The 16,544-nt window shown below is 36.2% G+C and overlaps 1 protein-coding gene and 1 long non-coding RNA gene across 3 annotated transcripts in view; one reads left to right on the plus strand and one right to left on the minus strand.

Annotated features, from left to right (window-relative positions):
• Positions 1-16,544, minus strand: part of LOC148836690 (sodium/hydrogen exchanger 9-like) — an 88,963-nt gene that overhangs the window by 20,490 nt on the left and 51,929 nt on the right. The gene's annotated exons all lie outside the window — the stretch shown is intronic.
• Positions 960-13,933, plus strand: LOC148836691 (uncharacterized). The gene is made up of 3 exons (XR_016090981.1): positions 960-987; positions 6,490-6,520; positions 13,888-13,933. It is a non-coding gene; the product is annotated as an uncharacterized LOC148836691 (long non-coding RNA).

Below are 16,544 nucleotides of genomic sequence, written 5' to 3' on the forward strand. Positions count from 1 at the left end.
TTTGCTATTACAGTTGTCTTGAACCTTAAAAATGCAGAAGTTGGTAGTTTCCTTTATATGTGTGCCATCCATTTTGCGATACTGTATCAGTCATGCTTCTGCGCTGCAGCAACTTGCATTTCTTCTGTAATGTCCATTGTGATACAATTGTGTTACTTCAATGGGAGTGAAAAAAATAGATTTACTTTTACAATTATACCAACCCCCGAAGACCCCTGAAAGAGCCACAATGGGAATATATCAAATCAAATCAGCCCATTCTCTAAGATCAAACATTTGCTAAATGCAGTGAAAGGAGTTATGAAAAAGGTGCGGTAGAACAGATTGGGATGAGCAGAATATCGGGGTGGGGTAATGAAAAAAAAATACATTTCAGATTCAGCCAATGACTTTTCTAAGCTAGGCAGTTTTTGTTTATGAATAATCACCAAAGCACCAGACACTAGTCTACAATATATGCTTAAGTCCTCATTGATGAATGTAAGGAACAACAGTTTAACTGCTTTATCATAGTTCAATATCTACAAGCTTAGAAACCTGCATGGGAAAAACATTTTTTACACATGAAAACATAACACTGTCCTAGATACAGTACTGTATGTTGGTTTTCACTACTGTTTGAAAAAAATGTGTCAGATTATCATTTTGAATGCTATTTTTAAATAAAATTACAATGGTAAGTAACACCACGATATTCTAATAATTTTAAACCTTACATAGTCAGTTTTCTTTGTTTGCATTTAAATGGCACCTACTGTAATAGTTGAAGCAAAAACATAGTAACATTCAGCCCCATTTTACAGTCCCATTCTTTTCTGACTTCTGTGCTACACAGTAAACAGATATAATGAGGCAGAATGTTTTGACTAATTCAGCTACCTTTTCTATATTTATTTCTATCTTTCATAGCTAATTTGCCAACAGTAAAGCATCATGGATGTCCAGCTGGTAAATGAACCTGACACCTCTCAGTCAGAGACAATAAAGGTAATTTTTTTCACATGAAAGTCAGATCAAATTAACCACACCTATAATATTCTTTTTAATCCCCAGGAAGTTGTACAATCGTTTGTCCCCTGAGCCCAAGGCAAGGAACTTCATCTCTGGGGAACAACCAGTGACTCAGCTCTGTTTGTTACTTGAATTCTCAGCCCTGTGTCTTGTAGCACTTACCAGCACCTTTCTGTTCCTTCTTGACCTCTTAACCAGTGCATCAACTATCTGATACACAGCCGATAAAAAATTAAAGATACACATTAATTATTAAGAACTGGAGATATTAAATTGATTTCATGCACTGTTTAAGGGCTGGGATCACTGCTTTGCTCAAGGCTAACCTGCCTGTCTGAGGTGCATGCCCCACTGGGCTTTAAAAACAAATCAGGTCCATCTGCTCCTCTTTCGCTGACCTCCAACATTCTCTGGCCAATGCATAAGGCTGGAGTCAGAGCCAAGTTTAAACCAAAGAGGAGTCAGAAACTTTCTGTATGTGATTCTAGACTGTACGCAGAAGAGCAGATGTCCACAGACAGGCCTGCCAATTAGTTTTCATTGCCCGTGAGACATTGTATTCCTGGTTGCTAAAGCACACAAAGAATCAATGGACAGACTGCTCTTCAGGAAGTTGGACTTCATGGGGAAACTGCAGTAGTTTGGTGATACGTGAGATTAATGAATATATGGATGATATAATGAAATTCAGAAACTGTGATTGTTTTTCTTGACTACTGCTGACTTATGCTCAAATGCAATATGCAGTTGCAAAATGTTGATACCAATACAAAAATATTACAAAAGCACAGAGAATCAGTCCAAATATATTTGTCTACTGTAATTTGAAGTCCCTTACTGATAGATTTTTAACAAACCAAGATTCTCAATAGAATGTATTTATAGAGCTGGGTGATGGTTAATATGAGACTTACGTTTCAAACCTAAAGCTGTTTATTTCTTGCCATAACAAATGAAATCAATAGCCAGAAACAGCAACCAAATTAAACCCTGCATAAGAAAAAAGATGAATCAGACTAGAGACAGGGGAATCACACTGAATAAGGGAAAATTGAAGCACAAATTAGAGTAAAACAATCCAGTTTTGTTTGCCCTGTATTTTTGGAGCCTGCAGCCTGAAGATTTTCCAAGTCCAAATCTTTGATTTCCTAATAACAAAAAAAATGTTAGAAGGTTTAGATGTCAGGGGGAAATTAAAGATAAAAAGGTCAATATAGTTCATGTAAAGAGCAACCTTCATTATTGACATTTGTTACTAAAGGAGAGGAAAGCACAGGCTGTTGTGGCTATTGTTATTATGTGAAGTGAGCTATTGATGCTGAATAAACTGATTCATTTATTCAGTAATACAGCCTGTAACCATTATTAAGCTTGAGAGTAAAGGAAAATTATCCAAGTATACTGTATATCAGCAGTTCCAAGTCTGCTAATTAGGCTGATTTTGGCTACTTCTAATCTAGGTGTGCATTTGTGGAATATACTGAAGACTATAGGAAAAAAAACAAATATTGCTTAAGAAAAATAAAGAATGGTTCAGAGGTGGACTGCTATTTCTGATTTGAAGGCCATCGACAGCAGTGATACTGAAAAAGTTTGATAACTGAATTGAAATAACTAAATTCTCCACTTAGAAACCTTGTCTTTCAAATTGAATGGTGTTTTATATTTGTCTAAATTAAATACATTGGAATTTCTAGAAAGATAAAGGACTATTTTAAAAATCTTTATCCAATAATAAGACTGTATGAAGATACTTGCATGGCAACCGTATATATTTGTGTATTAACAAGTTCAAGTGGAAAGCTACATACTTGGCAAAATGCTCTAACATCTTCTGGCTCAGTCTCTAAAGAGTGGCTTTTAATTGCTGCTGAATTGCATTCAAGTGAAAGGCATTCATGCTGGATTTTATTAGCACTTAAGAATTTCACTGTGATTTCTCATGTTTTCCTTTCTTCTTGTGTGAAATGCAGCAGTAATAAAATGCAGCTATTTTAGATGCATCTAATGCCACCCCCATCTGTTATGGAGACACAATGGTGTCACTGAAGACATACAAGGAACTTTAACCTTTTGATAAAATCCAGTGGTTACCAAGAGACAAGTTTAATTTGGTAATTCATTATGGCAGCTCAATTTCACCTTTATACAGGAAAAGCAATGAGACAAAATGAGTTTCTTAAATGAGAATATCTTAAACACACATAGGACTATATGATATAAAAAGAAATAATATTCAGAAGCTTTTATGTGTAGTGACTGCTGTAACTTGGAGTGATGTTGTCTGAGGGTTCTTAGTACAATGCCTTTACACAAAGATATTTGATGGAAAATGTAGCCTTCTTAAGTCCTAAAGAAATTGATTATACTGTATAGTATAATATAGTATTTCACTGTTTAGTACATTGCCACAAATTGTGTTCCCATAACATGCAAGAAAATAAGCAGAGTAGATCTTCTGCTGCTCAGAAATGAGAGATTTTTATTCCTAAGATGAGAGACGTGGAAACGGGGTGAAGGTGAACATCTCTGAAACCAACGGCACTCATGCTGTGCTTCTCAAGACTCACTTACAAAATTTGGAAGAATGACCTTGCGTTGTTTGCTAGCTGAGACATTAACATATACAAAATCACTCTCACAAAGTCAATTAGAGATTACACAGAGCAAGTACAGTAAAAGTAATGTTTGAGGACAAAACAGATGGCATGAAGATGCAAACAAATATGGTTGATTTGGTCAAAAAATATTATTTTGTTTCTAAAGGAGAGCCTGTTGGTAAGGTGATCAACAGAGGTCTCCCGTCCCAAACAGCAGTTTATTCGATATGACCTTCTTCTTCTAAATCTTTGGATTTTCTGTCTTGTGTTTATAAATAAAAATCTCCTTCTCAGACATCACAATGTCGCTCTGATTAATAGTGTTAATTTAAGAAGCTCTTCTGTTAAGAGTGTCGGTGTCAGAGGAGGAGCCAGTGTGCCAGGTGCACACACTCCTCGTGGTTAAAAAACCCAGATGCTTGTTTCGACACTGCACGCAATTCAGGCATTTAGCAAATGGGTTTGTTCTCTTTCTTTCCAGAGATGCACATTTGTTATTAATTTATAAGGATTCTACAGAAAAAGAGTCAGTAGAGTGAAATTACACAACCAAAAAGGAAAAAAAAAAACAGTTGGCACTAAGAGTTACCACAGTTTCGCAGTTCATGCAGGGTGAAGGTACAAGAAATGCTTGGAGCCAAATGGCAAATAGAATCAGATCTTAAAAATGGGAGAAATTAATATGTCCAAAAATATAAACAGGCGTAATAAAAGCACTAATGAATAAGGGAATGGAATGAGTGGAAGGTTTATAAAGATACCTCACACAGAACAAATGAACGAGTCACAGAGACTACCAAAAAACACTGTGGATTTTATTTGCAAGTGGAACATCACTTTAAGGGAAACTGACAATGAAAGGAGAGAAGTGCTATTATAAGCCCCTTTCTGAAGTAAGAGAGGAATGTTTCTTGTGAGGGAAAAAAACATTAACAATGCAGAGCTACACTATCTTGAAACACCTTGAAATGCTTCTAAAGCCTTGTGCTAGGTTTATCTGCTTTCTAGTTTTCTGACATTGTTCTTTCAAAGACTCCTAATCAATGGAAACCTCATCCTCAGAATCATGCCAAATATTTCAGATAAAAGGTCAGATAATAAAAGTCTTCCCTTTATTTCCAGTAATCTGAATTAGTTTCAAAAAGCTTATTGGGTCCTAAAATGTTTATTAGACCAGCCCTGAACAGATTTAAAAAAGCACAATATTATTGTAAAATCCCATTTTGCAATAAAAAAGCAAATTTGTCAACAGAAGTACCATTGTTTTCAAAACCCTAATATATGTATGAATTTATTTGACAATAATTTACCTATCTACTGAAGCTCTCCATTACTTGTTTTTGTATTTTTTTGTACAAATTCCTCATTCTATTTAAAAAAAATATCCTCACACTCTTCCTCATTTCACTGTCAGGGTCTCTGGAGCCCTGCAGCCCTTCTTTTCCTCCTCTGTTAGGAGCCAATTTTATGTATAAAACACATTTAAAAAAATGAAAGTATCGAGATTTTATATGTAAAAACAGAAGAGCTCAAATTAAGGCGCCTACCAAGACAGAAACCTGACAGAAAAAAATAAAAATCTAGGTGATGAACATCATTTGAAATCAAAATTCTCAGAAGACTTTTAATTTCCTTTCCTCCAGCTCCAAACCTTCTGTGTTCCTTTTTATTGCTTAAGCTGTAGAGCCGTGGGTGAGAGCTACTTGTTTCAAAGAGGTATGCGAAATAAGGATCTCATCCAGACATTTCTTGAAAGCAGCCAGGGTACTGGCTTTGGCAACATGCTGGGTAGTTTCTTCCAGACTATTTAAAAAAAAGGAGCTCCTGATCTTGGGTATAAATACACTTCCCTGTAGTGTTTCACTATTGTTTTCTGAAGAGGTCCAATGGGTTATCTCAATGGCCTTGAGGGTTTTGAATACTTGAATAATGTCATTTTAACCCTCACTGTAGAAAGCTTAGACTCAGTAGAACTATTCTGCCAATAGGCTACCACGGACTTAACCACACCACCTTGCAAAATTAATTCTGTGGACTGTATAGATACTCTCACAAAACACGTTCAATTTCAATATACAGGATCAGCTACATTAGTGGCCTCAGAGATAGCTGATAGAGAAGCAAACATCTAGAGGATATTAAAACAAAATATTAACAGTGGCTCTACGCCTCATATGCTAATCTCCCCTAATAATTATTTATGGAGCTATTCCTTCCTGAGAATGTGTCTGGGTAGTCTACTCTAAACTGATTCCAGAGCAGCAATATCTTTTGTAACAGGGTGATTCAAATTGTACATAACATACTAGATAAAACTTTACTTCTGCCTGCACAAATATTACTCCCCGTGATCTAACTTCTAAACTTTTAACTATATATACTAAATTTCTGTTTTACTTTCTTATTGGTTCCCTGCATAGTCTAGAAGAAAATGATGTGTCAACATAATCACCTCAGTCTCTTTCATAGCTTCTTGATTCTCTGTTTCACATTTTATAGTTATTATTTAGCTATATTCATGTAATACTTGTTAAATTTAATCTGTCAGGTGTTAGCTCAATCTTAAATCTTAAGATCCATAGTTTCTGCATTTCTTTTGCAGCTTCTGCAGTGTTTGTTAATCCCAATATTCTGATATCAACGGTGACCTTGACTAGTTTACTAACAAAAACAGTTGTTTGACATCAAACTCCATTGGTGCCAGTGATTAATCCCAATCTGTGCAAGGAAAATTATAATCCAATCTCCCATGATAACAATTTATTCCTTTATACATATATTTGTGATTTCCTCATTTAAGTCTGCATTCTAATTGATAGCTGAATTTGCACACAGCATACTGCTAACACTATGTCTTTTGAATTTATGTCCCATATAGATTCTGAGATCCCAGATTCAACAAGATTAAGGTACTTGTGTCTGAATGCTCTTCTTGATGTATAGTGCCTCATCACCAACTCTCCTCTTTCCTGTCTCACTGGAACATTGTGTATCCACTAATGTTGTATTCTTCACCATCACTCTCTATTAACTATGTTTCTGCTATTTCACACACATTATAATCCAATACAGTGGTTTGTATTTCTTGCAGCATTCCTTATACTCCTGGCATTTAAATATAAGCACTTAATTACACGGTCCTTTGATGTTTAATTTTTTCCCTGCGGTTCTTTTTTTGTTTCTACTCTATGTGTATCCCCTTTGCAGATTTTCTTTGGTTTCTCTCCCCTTTTATTTTACTTTAAATCCTTTCGAATTTTGAGTACACAAATGTTTGAACATTGAATGCAGTTTTAACATCATATGGCAATATTTTTTATTAAAAAAAAACATTGTCTTCATAATTAATATGTACCCAGGCCAGGGATCTAAGCATTTATATGAGAAGAAATCCAGGTTTATGTTTTTGTCCCCATGTAGTCTTTCACAACCATTAAGAAGTTAAACAAACAAGAAAACCTTTTTTCCATGTATAGCGCCATCTCTGACTCTATTCCACTGAATAGTGGATAGTAACGTTTTCAATTACAAAGAAAACCAAGATGGCTTTATACTTTGAAATCATCCTGGAAAGTTTTAACAGCTTACGGACACTAGAGAGTCACAAAGAAGTGCATACTTTTTTTTAACCCACCTCCACCCCCCCAACTTTGGAAGACTTCTTAATTTTTTTTCACTCTCATTTTAAGAAGTGCATACTTACAAAATCGCAAACATTGTTAGATATCTCCAGCTTTTCATAGAAAGCATGTTTTTCAGTATGTCAGTACCCTAGCAATAAACTAAGAATAAAAGTCCCCTGATGCCAGTACTCTCTAAATATCAGATTATCAAGCATACAGTACATGCAGTACAGCTAAAGAAAAGTACTTATCTGTAAATTTGCTATCTTGGTTACACAGCCTGTTAGCATGCAGTGCCACTTAAAAAAAAATACTGCTAAAAAAAAGCACTTTGGCCTTATCAAGCGCTCCCACTTAAATACATGGATGATTCTGTAAAATGTACTGTATCTGAATGAAAGCAACCACACAACTCACTGAAAGCATCAGCAACTCACAAAATCATATTTTTCTTAAGAAGTTAGTAGTCACCAGGATAAAGAGGTCATCACTGAATTAATCCTTTAACCACCTTTTAGTTCTTATGCCGTTTCCTAGATTACTGTACATATCTGTCTCGGAGTTGTAATCATAAAATGAACAACATCAGCTTTGTTAAAAGTTACAGGTGTTTACCACAGTTCACAATAATAAATGGCAAAGTGCTTACTGAGGATACACAGGCTTGTTAAGCAAGGCTTTATAAAAGCTAGATAGTGCAGCCTTTAAATTTAGAACTAATTTACTATCCACAGTGGACTATTTAGATGGTTGGGAAATAATAACGGGGTTGCAAGTATTATTTTTCAAACAAATGAATACCACAAGATGAGATAAACTGCACTGACCGAAGCGTACTGCAGATAATAGCAAAAAATAATAGAGTACATTAATTCTTACATAATTGTAATCGATACTGACTTTTTGATAATTGATATTAACTTCTTTTGTGACTTATTGTTGAACTGACCTACCTGCGCTCTACTGAATCAATGTTTGCACAAATTGATTAAATGATAAATTGAGGCAGAAACAGAATGCAGAATGCACAGAAAGCAAAATGCTTCGATGAAATAGAAATACTGGAGGTTCATAGTATTATTAGCACTATAAAATATCAGCAGCCTGAAGGATAAATAACAATCCAAGCTTCAGCAAAGCCAAATAACATAATAATGATTTGAATAATAAATAACAATTTTAAGTTATTGCTGCTATAAGTTCTCCTCATAAACAGAGAGTTTCTATATGGGATTATGAAACCCACTGTGGCAGACTAAAAAATGTAGTTAATTTTCATAATTTTCATGTTCAAATATGAAAGATATTATTGAACAAAATAGCTTTGAAAAACTCATTAACCTACACAGCACATCCCTCAAGCTACAGTGCTTTTCACTATATCAAAGCGACCAGAATCATAAATTGCTTTTTTGATGCATGGCTTTCCAAAATTTCTGGAAACCAGTTTTTCCAAGTAGCCAAAATGAAATGTAAACACCTTATACATTTGAGGGAATCCAGTGATTGTGACCTTTTCAAACAAGGGTTCCTGTTTTTCATATTTATTTTTCATTTGTATTGTATGTTTTTGCATTATTTCCGTTGTTATAACCAATGGTTTGTCTTGCTCTCCAGCTTTAATTGCTACACCTGGTTGTGTAAATAAACACATTGCATCTGGAATTTGTAAGAGCCGTTTGAATGTGCAGTGCTGTAGTTTGTATGTAGATGTTTGGGTGTAGTGCAAAATATGTAGTTTGTATTTAGGACTTGTGAAAAGATGTTCAGTTGTAAAATGCAGAGATTTAGCGCTAGACACAATGTGAAAGTAAAAAAAAAAAACAGTAGACCAGGGATGGCCAACCAAATGCAATCCACACGTTTTATAGATCACCCTCAAATCATCACATTACAACCGCTGATATCTTCTCCTGGTTTTGTAGAGCTTTCTGGTTTTCTTGATGATTTGATTTGAATCAAAGTTTCACTTAATTGGCCTTTATTACCACTGCATCCAGGTTTTTCCTCATTGACAATTGTAAATGACTGTGGTCCTCTACGACTGGGAGGAAATATCATTGTTCTAAACTTGTATTACTTTTGTTTTGACCCTTAAACCAGTGATTTATATGGTCAAGTTGTTTACAGATTATTTAAAGTGAAATTCCAATGTTCTGCAGCTCTAATTACCACAGCTTGTCATCCCTGACTTAAATGATTTGATCAATTTACTAAATTGATTAAAACTCACATGTGTTCTAATTGTTACAAATGAATAATTTCAGGCTAACTTGTAACATTTGCTGAATTGTGACTTTCTAGGACTAGGACTGGTTAGCCTTGTATTAGACAATGAGAGTTAGTGGTCAAATGTGAAAAAATATGGACAAAAAAAGAGTTAAAAACATGTGCAAAGTCAAGATCTTCTTCAAGAGCATCATAAGTTGATCCTTGTCTGTCAGTGCATTTATGGTGTTTTACAGGGCCAATAAAAAGCCCATTTCAAAATGTTCACCTTTTGTTGCCTTATAGCTTGGAATTCAAAGTGCATTAAAGCATTAAAATATATTTTCACATTTATCTACACCTCATGTCCAACAGCCTCAAAGTAAAAAATATTCTAGAATGTTTAAAAAAGTAAAGGCAATACAAATTTAAATAGTAGCTTGGTTGGATAAGAGTCCACCCCCCTCTTGTAAGAGCAATCCATAATTACCTCAGGTGTAATCAATTGCCTTCAAAATCATACACCAAGTTAATTGGCTTCCACCTGTGTTAATCTGTAGTGATTTTAATGATTTCAGGATAAAATCACTAGTTTGTGGAGGGTTCCTCTGTCTGGAAGTGTATTTCAAAGCAGAGATAAAATTGTGGAAAGGCAGAGATTGTGTGGGGATGGGTACTGAATTTCTTGAATATCCCTTGGGGCTTGGTCAAGATGATTATAAAGAAGCAGAAGGTGTATGACACCACCCAATCCCTGCCTAAATCACACCCTCCACACTTGATGACAGCAAGAAGGAAACAGATCAGAGAGATACTGAAGAAGCTATAAAGGGGAAAAAAGCAATAAACGAGTACTGCAGGTATCCTTCAGAGTGAATCAGAAATTTACTGATTTATTACTGATTAATTTACTAGTTAGAACTGAACGATTTTCCTAGGGGCAGATGATGTGCTTGTCAGAGCTTTTACAGCCTGAAGTTACTACGTCCAAAGGATACCACTATGTTGCTTGGTCTAAAAGGTACTGTGTTGGAACTGGTATATCATCACGTTATGCAATGCAAAAGAGCTACTGAGGCATGAAGGAAAGAGATAACATGACTAGACGCCAAACCATCTGTCCATGCAGATAGGAGAATGCACACTGACCCTGTTAATTATGCAGCTGCTACCAAAAGTGAAACAAGGTGATCTGGGCAAAGTCCGACTGTCTGAAATAAAGAAATTGAACTAAACACATTCCACATGAAAGCAATCCAACATTGAAAGTCAAATTCACAAAATTCACTAAAAAGAGAAACAAATGGAAGCTTAACTGAGGCCACTCTTCTCCGGCTGAAATCCAAATAATTGCCTTCTTCAAGGTGCTGTTCATGCCCCCAGTACTTTTCAACTCTTTTTTTTAATACTGCCTTTTGTGTTTCCATGGAAATCTGATCATCACAGCCACCGCAGCAAAGAGAGCCGTGAAAAAAAAAGTTCTCCTTCAAAAAAGTTTCTGAAGTTTGTCAGGAGGAAGCTGTCTCTCCGAGCAGCATAAAGTAGAACAGAAGACAAATATTTTAACAAGTACATTTTTTCTTCAGTTTTAACGAATATTCTTGTTTATAAATAGACAAAGACAACTACTGAGTAAAAACAGCAAAGTGTTTACAGTGTAAAAATCCTCCCCATAAAGGCACAGTCCAGGAGGATTAGCTTGCCTCTGATACAGAAAAGGCTATTTTATTTTTCTCCATAATAACTTAGACTGCAGGGCTTTCAGCAGTTTGATAAGAGATGACTCGGTAATGAATAATCAGTAATTACGCTTTGTGCTGCTGAAAAGGCCACTGTTCTGCAGTTATTCTCTAGATATATAAATGGTATCAATAAGAATGAGGCATGCAGTCCAGGCTTTCCCAAATATAAAAACCTAAGTAACTTACAGGTGAATGAAGGAGGGTTATATCTCTATATTATTCTCTATATATTGTGGGGAGTCGAAGAATCCACCTTAACTGATGTTGAGGGAAGTGATAAAAAAGTAGCAACATTTAGTTAACTACAGTACACATTCACCTGTCCAGAAGCTGCCTTAGGTCCCAAAATCCAGGGCTGAGCTTAAAAATTGTTTAAGTAGAGAGTGAATGTTAACCCTAACCCTAGCTGGGGTGTCAACTGAGCAGTTTTGCAATCGATATGTGAATTCCTCTTGCATCCGATTTTGACATGTTCCCCCAACCAAACACTTTCAATGTGTAATCAAAAGCATTGATAAAAGCTGTTCCAAATGTACAGTATTAGATTCTATAATATTTGCTTGCAGTTTTTGATCCCACCGACAGTTTTGGGTTAAAAGTTTCGAGTGTGAATTCCTCCGGTATCGGATTTTGACATGTTCCCCCATCCAAACACATTGAATGTGAAAAGCTGTTGCCCATGTATTAGAATCTATAAATTTTGGTTGCAACTTTTGATCAGACTGACTCAGTTTTGGGATACAATTACAGAGCGGTGCACCGTGCCATTTAGGCACTGAAAAGCTTGAGACGAAAACATTTTCAGGTGGGAGCAAAAAATAATCTGTCCTAAAGCTGACTTGGGCCCAAAAATCCAGAGCTGAGAGTAAAAATTGTCTACAGTATGTGCTGTATATAAGTTTTCTGAAAGAATCAGTGGAAATAATCAGTGGATCTGCCTGAAAGTCTAAACTAATGCAATGTAACTCAAACATCACACACTAAAGCCAGGCGAAAAGAGAATAAAAACAGAAATCATTTAGAACACAAGGGACTTTTTAATCAAGAGTTCTATTACCCTGATAATTTTTGTATGGGTAAAGTTTTGCCCCAAGGTTAGACACAAGTTTTATAAACCTAAAAAACACATTTTTTGTTATACAAAAAGCTCTGTAGATATATAATCTTTCTGTATGCATCAATTTATATCTAAATACAGATAAATGATTGTAAAAAACTAGGGAAGAATGTTAAAAAGAAACTACTTCCACAATGTAGAGAAAAAAAGCACTTAAGAATTATATTTTTTCTGAGTATTTTTAAAAGCAGCAGTGCTGTTACAGGGAATTCATGCATTACCAACTAAAAAGCTGAGAATCTAAAAATGCAGGTTGTGTCTTTTTCAATGAGGGCACTCCTTTAACATTCTGTTCTACTGTAGGTATACAGAGTGATGCTCATGCCAAGCTTGTCAATGTAAATACTAATACTGAAGAAAGCAGTAGGAACCACCCTCGTTGTTGGCTAGTTCAGTGCATTAAAACGCGAAACAGAGCTATCTGTCGTGTGTGTCGTGTTGCAGACTGCAGCCATGAAAACAAAAAGACCTGGCTGTGACACTGCATAGCCAGTATGTGATGTTGCAAAAGCAAGCCCTCAGAGACATTGGTTTTCACTGTCAGGATTTCAGTGTTGTCTGATTTGTGGGATACTGGAGCCCTTAAAGTCCTTCCAGAAATCTGAACACACCATATGCTGTTCGTGTGTGGCTATATGGCCTGTGTTTGGGAATTCAGCTCAACAAATGGTTTTGAACTTTATCTGCGACATTTTCAATGCCACTCTGTATTTTTTCCAGTGAAAGAGACAAAACAGTCTTTTCAGTTGCTAAATACACGCTGTAGAATATATTTTTAGAAATCAGACCTGATGTGCAGACAAGAATACCTAAGTCTTTTTCATAAGCTACTTCTTCAAACTCAGTGTTTGACATTTAATATTTGAATATTATGGTTTTGCTACATGTGTGTAACACTCTCCACTTGTCTGTATTAAACATTATCTGCAAGATGTATGCCCACTCTTGGTTTCTAGTTAAATCTAATTTTACAGTGTTTGCTAATCCTCTTAATTTGGTACTGTATCATTTGAAAATTTTACTTGTACACATTATTTGCCAGAATCTAGATTACTGAAATGAATTTGAAAGAGCAGTTTTCCTAATACAGATCCCCATAGTACTTCATTAATTACATCAACCCGAGTCTGAGCATTATCTGTAATTAACCAGTTCGTAATCCAATTTTGTACATTTCCTTTAATTCCAAAAACAGGTATTGTGAGAATTAATATTTTATGAAGAAAATTCCTACTGAAAATCTAAATTTGTAATATCACGTGCTTAGTTTGTGTCCATCACTGTTGCTGCCTGTTCAAAGAACTCAAGTAAAACAAGACCTGTTCTAAATCCACATTACACTGACCCTTAGAATCCTATTTTCCTAGAATCTTATTTCCATTAGTTCTCATTATTGTTTCTAAAACTGTAAATGTACTAGATGTAAGACTTATTAGTCTGCAATTACTACTGTAGCTTCAGTTTCGTTACCCATATGCTACAACATTAGCAATTATACAACAATGGTAACTGCACCTGTCTTGAGTGCTGAAAGGGTTTTGCTATGGACCTATGAATAATGCCTTGTTTCCTTTTTTAAATGGAAGAAAGCCATCTGGACCTGGAGATCTGTCTTAAGCTCTTCAAGTACTGGTACTGTATGTTCACGCCTCTATGCTATTTCTACTTATGACAGAACTTTGTCTTTCCTCGGGATGAGGCATGTTGTTGACTCATTTGTTCGTGAAGACCTGAGTGAAACAGTCATATCAGCTTTTTCCTTTTCATCATCTAACAGTTTTCCACAAAGCATCTCTGATACTGACACTTCATGGTTTGCTTTTCTATTGTTGATATAATAATGAAGAAACTCTGTTATCTTCCACTGAAATATTAATTTATAATTCTCTTGGCCCTTCTAACACTCACTTGTACCTGTGCTTGCAGTTAATTAAACATGGTCTAAATTCTTCTGAATTAATTAAGCCATTTGAATTATTAGGGATTTTATCCTTTCATTTATGTCCTTTTGGGAAGAACCTGTTCTGCCCGTCAGGCTTTTTAAACTGCTGGCATCAATGCTCTGCTCATTCTCTACTTCTGCTTCTTTAAAATTCTCATTCCTTCATAGTCTGTAAACTATGAGCTGTTAAACTTTGTTTTAGACTCTATTGATACTGTTTGAAAATAGATTTCAAGGCATAGAGCCTCTTATGATTGCCTGGTGGATCTCTCACCTCTGTTTTTCTCACTCTGGGTGGATTATTCGAAAACACCAGATCAATGCGGTTTTTTTTTTGCTTCACACACGGGTTTACGATAGAAAAAAGATCCGTTCACAGATCATTTCATTCTCCCCTTCTAGCACAATACGTGACCAGGTCTCTTTAACATCTGAAGTGTTCTCATTATTCCTTGTCTGTAACCAGCTCTCTCATGGGTGTTGTGCTAATCCACTGCTGCTTCTTCATGCCCTGTGGTTCCCCTTGTTATTCTAATCATTATAACCTGGTTCACACTGTGACAATAAACACGGGGCACAGAGTGTTGCTTTTTGGCTTTGGTTTAAATTGAATTCAAGGAGAAAGTCACAGAGACATTCAATAGTTTTGGAGCTACAGAGTAATTTGTACAGTACTGATGTAAAAATACATTAGTGAGAGACTTAAAATAAGTCCAACTATCTTAGGTGTATTGATACTGTACTTGTCAGCTCAACTAGAAAGTCACTGGCACAAGCTACAGTACCCGTTAATGCTGCTGAAGCAGATTAGCTAGATCTTTCAGAAAAGAGCTAGAGGTTTCATAAGGTACTAACGAGAAAATGAGCAGAGTAGTTTGTATGGCCTCCTACTATTTTTCTATTTTTTCTATTTAAGCATGCTTAGTTTGTGTCCCTTACTGCTGCTGCCTGTCCAAAGAACTTAAATAAGCAAAACAAGACCTCTTCTAACTCCACATTGCACTGACTCTAAGAATCTTATTTTCCTAGAATCTTATTTGCTTTAGTTCTCATTATTGTTTCTATAACTGTAAATGTACGTGATGTAAGACTTGCTAGTCTTTCTAACTCTCTTGGCCCTTCCAACACTCATTTTTACCTGTACTTGCAGTTCATTAAACAGGGTTTATATTTTTCTGAATTCATTAAGCCATCTAGGCAATGGATTTGATCCCTTCATTTATGTCCTTTTGGAAAGAACCTGTATAAATTGCAGTCATTTCAGCTCACCCCTAGCACCTCTGTAGCCCTCTTAGAGAGATAAATGCAACATTCCTGCATTCTCTGAAATCTACACCTTTTAGCTACAGTATCCGTCTCTGTTCATAGTACAAGCCATAAGTAGCACAGAATAAAGAACTGAGACAGGATTCACAGACCGCACTATAAGCTCAGAGGTACCTGGCAGGACAGTTTCCTTGCTGACTTGACTGATGTAAAGGTGCAATATTGCAATTGGATAATGGCTATCGACAAAGCACAGACTGCGCCCAGCTCTGTATGGACTACAGGCCTCAACCTACTCCCCCAGATAGCGCCTTTACAGGTTAGATGTAGCTCCAGGACTAGAGTCTGTGGCTATTTGTTTCATTGATAATATGAAGTTCAAGATATTCTTACCTTTGCATGTCTCTGGGCTGATGAAGCACGACACTGTATTTTTAGTGAACCTTTTTTCATTCCATTGCACACTGATTACTTCATTGTTCAAACAGGTTCCTTGCCTAGTAGCTGGCTATTGCAACTTAAATAGCTTCCTTCTTTCTTAAAACGGGAGTAAATGTTTGCTTTCACTGCACTTGCGTACAACACAAAATGACTGCCTCTACTGTAGATACATCTGCTTCACAACTCTGGTCTTGGAGACACACTGTGTTTGCATGCTTTCATTCCAGCTCACCTCTAAATCTTTAGTTCTACTTGAACACTTACAGTAATTGCTATGGGCTTTTATTTAACTTGCTGCTGCAGTTTTCTGCAGCGTACCCCGCTCGTTTTGAATGGCTGCATCTGTATGTGTTCAAAATATCTGACTGTCACGATCGGGATCCCTCCTCTTAAGGGTGCTCCAACCCTTTCGTATTTAGTTGATAATGTGCACCTGCCCCCTGTTTTTTGTGTCTCATTATTTAAGCCTGGTGTTCACGCTAACCCTGGCTCAGCATTGGAAGATGGACTGCCTACCAGCAGGTCCTGGAGAGACCCAACAGCATAGGCTTCCTCACAGCGTCCTGACCGTCTGAGTCTGGGGCTCAGAGCGCC

Source organism: Atractosteus spatula, chromosome 4, assembly GCF_055471065.1.
Source record: "Atractosteus spatula isolate fAtrSpa1 chromosome 4, fAtrSpa1.hap1, whole genome shotgun sequence".
NCBI lineage: Eukaryota > Metazoa > Chordata > Actinopteri > Semionotiformes > Lepisosteidae > Atractosteus > Atractosteus spatula.